Source organism: Primulina eburnea, chromosome 5, assembly GCF_022965805.1.
Source record: "Primulina eburnea isolate SZY01 chromosome 5, ASM2296580v1, whole genome shotgun sequence".
NCBI lineage: Eukaryota > Viridiplantae > Streptophyta > Magnoliopsida > Lamiales > Gesneriaceae > Primulina > Primulina eburnea.
Genome location: NC_133105.1, coordinates 17652493 through 17658310, shown reverse-complemented (window position 1 = coordinate 17658310; position 5818 = coordinate 17652493). Strand labels below are relative to the sequence as shown.

General features: G+C 41.8%; 1 non-coding gene across 1 annotated transcript; it reads right to left on the bottom strand.

Annotated features, from left to right (window-relative positions):
* Nucleotides 1-813: 813 nt before the first annotated feature.
* Nucleotides 814-919, bottom strand: LOC140833260 (small nucleolar RNA R71). The gene has a single exon (XR_012118390.1). It is a non-coding gene; the product is annotated as a small nucleolar RNA R71 (small nucleolar RNA).
* Nucleotides 920-5818: the final 4899 nt, after the last annotated feature.

Below are 5818 nucleotides of genomic sequence, written 5' to 3'. Positions count from 1 at the left end.
ATAACTGAAAATAATAATTGTTAAACACAGTCTTCAGTGGAACGATACTCGTACTCTTGTACACTATATTAATACTTGACATCGTGCACTTGCGATTAATTTTTGAGCATACAAAATCATATTTTATTGGGGATTTCACTGTGCAAGTTTTGCTCGATCAAGTTTTTGGCGCCGTTGTCGGGGACTGTTAATCTACAATTTTATTTTTAGTTATTTCCTTTAGCATTATTTTATTTTTCTTGAGATAACACTTCATATTTTATTACAGATATTTCTTCCAGTGCATGCCAAAGTCACTTGACGTGGAGCTTGAGTTTGATCCTGAAATTGAAAGAACTTTCCGAAGGCGGAGACAACAACAAAGACTTAAAGAACTGATGGAAAGACACGAGCAAGAACGTGGAGAGGAACAGCGTGACAATAGACAAGTTGAGATACCACGCCGCATACCGATGCTGGAGTATGCCCAGCCTTCTTTGGAGGGTGCACGCCCTAGCATTGTGAGGCCTATCGTGCGGGCAAATCACTTCGAAATCAAGCCAGCCATAATCCAGATGATTCAAAACACGGTCCAATTTGGAGGAACTGCAATGGATGACCCAAACACGCACATCGCGGATTTTCTTGAAATTTGCGATACTTTTAAATTCAATGGAGTTTCTGATGATGCTGTTAGGTTGCGTTTATTTCCTTTCTCCTTACGTAATAAAGCTAAAGCGTGGTTAAATTGTTTTCATGTAGGTTCGATCGCTACGTGGGACGACATGGCGAAAGCCTTTCTCATCAAATACTTCCCTCCCTCCAAGACCATGAAGCTGCGGGCAGACATTACAACATTTGCACAATTCGTTCAGGAATCTCTATATGAGGCATGGGAACGCTTCAAGGATCTATTACGAAGATGCCCACATCACGAGTTACCACTTGGGTTAGTCGTTCAAACATTTTATTATGGTTTGCTTACTCCTAACCGTACTATGATAGATGCGGCTGCATGTGGAAACCTGTTGAGAAAGACCGCGGAGGAGGGATATGAATTGTTAGAGGAGATGGCTGCTAGCAGCTATCATCCTCAATCTGAAAGGAACAACCAGCGGAGAAGTGCAGGATTTCACCAGGTAACTGATTTTTCTGCTATTACTGCACAACTTGATGCTTTAAACAGGAAAATAGACAGCTTGAATGTGAGTGGCACGGCGATGCGTCTTCAAGAGATATTCTGTGAAAAGTGTGGAGGAGAACACTATGTGAAAGACTGTCAAGATGGAAATCCCTTCTATGTGCAAAATGAGGCGCTGGTGAATCAAGTGGGAGTCCAAAACCGCCCAAGGAATGACCCTTATTCGAAAACGTACAATCCTGGGTGGAGGCAACATCCCAACTTCTCATGGGGCGGCCAAAACAGTCAGAATAGACCGCAAGGAGGACAACAATATGGGAAACAACCGATGTACAGATCCGATCCTCCTAGAGAAGAAAAGTCCAACTTGGAGCAAATGATGTCTAAGTTTATTTCTTCCACTGAAACTAGACTTCAAAACCAAGATGCATCGATAAAAGGGCTCGAGAATCAAATTGGACAGTTGGCCCAGATGATAGCAAGTAGAGAGCCAGGCACCTTGCCAAGTAACACAGAGACTAATCCAAAAGAGCAAGTGAAGGCCATCGAGTTGAAGAGTGGGAAAGTTTTGGAGTCAAGGGAAAAAGAGAAAACTCAAACCATAGATGAGCAAACTGCGACATCTAAAGGTAAGTATTCTAACTCTACACTAGCACCCACTACACAACCTAAAATTGTTATTCCTCTACCTTTCCCTGCAGCATTGAAAAAAGCTAAACTAGATGCACAATTGGGTAAGTTTCTTGAGGTGTTTAAAAAATTGCATATCAATATTCCCTTCGCCGATGCTTTAATGCAAATGCCTAGTTATGCTAAATTTTTGAAGGATATTTTAGCAAATAAGAGGAAGTTGGAGGATCACATGACAGTTTACTTAACTGAAAATTGCTCCGCTTTGGTGCAAAACAAAATCCCACCGAAACTCAAAGACCCAGGGAGTTTTTCTATTCCTTGCATGATTGGTGATGTTGTTTTTCATAAAGCGTTATGTGATCTTGGGGCAAGTATTAATCTTATGCCATTGTCTGTGTTTAGGAAACTCGGGTTGGGAGAGCCTAAGCCGACGAGGATGTCCTTGCAACTGGCTGACAGATCTGTCAAGTACCCCCGCGGAGTGATTGAGGATGTGCTAGTGAAAGTGGACAAATTCATTTTCCTTGCGGATTTCGTGGTTCTCGACATGGAGGAGGATACAGAGATGCCTCTAATTTTGGGAGACCGTTCCTTGCAACTGGCAAGACACTGATTGATGTGCAAGAAGGGAAGTTGAGATTGAGAGTGGGCGAGGAAGAGATTACTTTTGATGTTTTTAATGAACTTAAGCACCCACTGCATTCTGATAGTTGTTTTAGAATTGATGCTTTTGACTCTCTTGTGTCTCACTATGTGCAGGATGTTTTTAGGGACCCTTTGGAGGCCACCATCACTACTGAATTGGGAGAAGAGGAATTGGATGAAGAAAAAGCTGAAGTAGTAGCATACTTGAATGACAACCATCCATGGAGAAGGCCGATGAGGATGAAACTGGAAGATCTAGGAGAGCGCAGAGATTTGATCCCTCCAAAGTCGAGCATCGAGGAACCACCGACGCTTGAACTCAAACCCTTACCTCCGCACTTACAGTACGTATTCCTAGGTAAGAATAACACATTGCCTGTCATTATTTCTGCTGCTTTGACAGATGCTATGGAGGACAAATTGTTGCAAGTTCTCAAAGAGCACAATAGGGCATTCGCTTGGAAGGTGGCAGACATCAAGGGAATCAGTCCATCGATATGCATGCATAAAATCTTGATGGAAGAAAAGTACTCACCTCTCGTGCAACCTCAAAGACGACTAAATCCAAAGATGCAAGAGGTAGTGAAAGCTGAAACTATTAAGCTTCTCGATTCAGGTATTATCTACCCTATTTCCGATAGTGCTTGGGTAAGTCTGGTTCAATGTGTGCCTAAGAAAGGTGGGATTACGGTGATCACCAATGAAAAGAATGAACTTATTCCCACGAGAACTGTTACGGGGTGGAGAGTGTGTATTGACTATAGGAAGTTGAATGATGCCACCCGTAAGGACCATTTTCCCCTTCCCTTTATTGATCAAATGTTGGAGAGATTAGCGGGGCATGAATTTTATTGTTTTCTAGATGGGTATTCGGGGTATAATCAAATCACAATTGCACCAGAGGACCAAGAGAAAACCACTTTCACTTGTCCTTATGGCACGTTTGCTTTTCGCCGAATGCCTTTTGGTCTTTGTAATGCACCTGCTACATTTCAGCGCTGTATGACTGCTATATTCCATGATATGATTGAAATCTTTCTTGAAATATTTATGGATGATTTTTCTATCTTTGGTGCAACATTTGATGAGTGCTTGCAGAATTTGAGATCCGTGTTGAGAAGATGCGAGGAGACGAACTTGGTGCTCAATTGGGAAAAGTTCCATTTCATGGTACAAGAGGGAATTGTTTTAGGGCAAAAGATTTCGGAGCACGGAATAGAGGTGGATAAGGCGAAAGTTGAAGTCATCAAGAACATGCCACCTCCGGCGTCCATAAAGGGAGTTAGAAGTTTTCTAGGCCACACCGGTTTTTATCAGTGTTTTATAAAATATTTTTCAAAAATTACCAAACCTCTATCTTCCTTACTTATGAAAGATGTGCCATTTGATTTCAATTCTCACTGTTTACAGGCATACAAGAATCTGAAAGAGCGCTTGGTGACGGCTCCTGTCTTGGTAGCACCGGATTGGGATCAACCTTTCGAGATCATGTGCGACGCCAGTGACACTGCAGTGGGGGCCGTACTTGGCCAGCAGTGAAACAAGGTATTTCACACAATTTACTATGCAAGTAAGACCTTAGATGAGGCTCAATTGAATTATGCAACAACTGAAAAGTAATTACTTGCAGTAGTATTCGCACTTGACAAATTTCATTCATACCTTGTTTTGTCCAAAGTAATTGTATTCACTGATCATTCTGCCCTTAAATACTTACTTGCTAAAAAAGATGCAAAGCCACGATTACTTCAGTGGATTTTATTATTGCAAGAGTTTGACTTAGAGATCAAAGATAAGAAAGGGGTTGAGAATGTGGTAGCAGATCACTTGTCTAGATTAGAATTTATTTGTAATGATTCTGTCGATCATGCTATCAATGATTGGTTCACTGATGAGCAACTCTTCGAGGTGAGAAATTGTCCTTGGTATGCAAATTTCGCTAACTTTCTTGTCACAGGCACACCCCCACCAAACCTATCGTTTCACCAACGAAAGAAATTCTTTTCTGACGTGAAATACTATTTTTGGGAGGAACTGTTTTTGTTCAAAATTTGTGCAGATGCCATGATAAGAAGGTGTGTTGCAGAGGAAGAGTTCGATCAAATTCTCAACCACTGCCATGACCGTGAGGTAGGTGGTCATTTCGGACAAACAAGGACGGCATCCAAGGTACTTGAATGTGGCTTTTATTGGCCAACCCTCTTTAAAGATGCTCGTTCTTATGTGCTACATTGTGATAAATGCCAGCGGTCAGGTAACATCTCTAACCGTCATGAAATGTCTTTAAATAATATCATTGGATGTGAGGTTTTTGATGTGTGGGGAATAGACTTCATGGGACCGTTCCCCAGTTCTTTCACGAAAAAATACATCTTGGTTGCGGTGGATTATGTGTCTAAGTGGGTAGAGGCGGAAGCGTATGCCACTAATGATGCTCAAGTGGTCCTAAAATTTTTAAAGAAAAACATTTTAAACCGATTTGGAACACCACGAGCAATCATTAGTGACGGTGGCACGCATTTTTGCAACAAATTATTTGAAAAACTTTTGAGCAAATATGGTGTCACACATAAAATCTCTACCCCCTTATCACCCCCAGACGAGTGGGCAAGTGGAGGTGTCTAACCGAGAGATAAAGCGAATTTTGGAGAAAGTGGTAGGTGTCAATAGGAAGGATTGGTCGGTGAGATTAGATGATGCTCTTTGGGCATATATGACTGCTTTTAAAACACCTATAGGCACTACACCGTATAGGCTTTTGTTTGGTAAAGCATGTCATCTACCTGTAGAGTTAGAGCATCGCGCATACTGGGCCACAAAAGCACTGAACTTTAATTTTACTGATGCAGGTGAACAGCGTTTGCTTCAACTAGATCAGTTGGAGGAATTCCGGAATCTGGCCTATGATATAGCACTGTCATACAAAGAAAAGACAAAGAAGGCTCATGATAGGCGGATCATCGAAAGAGAATTTAAAGAGGGTGAAAGTGTCCTACTCTACAACTCCCGGTTGCGACTGTTTCCCGGAAAATTGAAGTCACGATGGTCTGGTCCATTCGCGATTTCCAAAGTTTACTCATCGGGAGCTGTAGAATTGAAAGATGAAAAGGATGGGACATTTACGGTCAATGCCCAACGCCTGAAGCACTACAGGGGTGGCACAGTTGAGCCACAACTTGGAATCAGCCGGTTCCAAGACAATTCAAACTGAGACCGGGCGACAGTCTAGCTCTCGACGATAAATTAAAAACTTACTTTTCTTTCCCTTCTCTTGCATTTAATTTAATTTCCTTTTTCATTCTTGTCAGAATATTTTATTTTATTTTACTGTTGTTAAAAAAAAGTGTAATTTTCCCGAGAACTCGGCGCTCGGGCGGTAGTTTTCTACCGCTCGAGCGCGTCCAAAGAATCAAAAAGTTC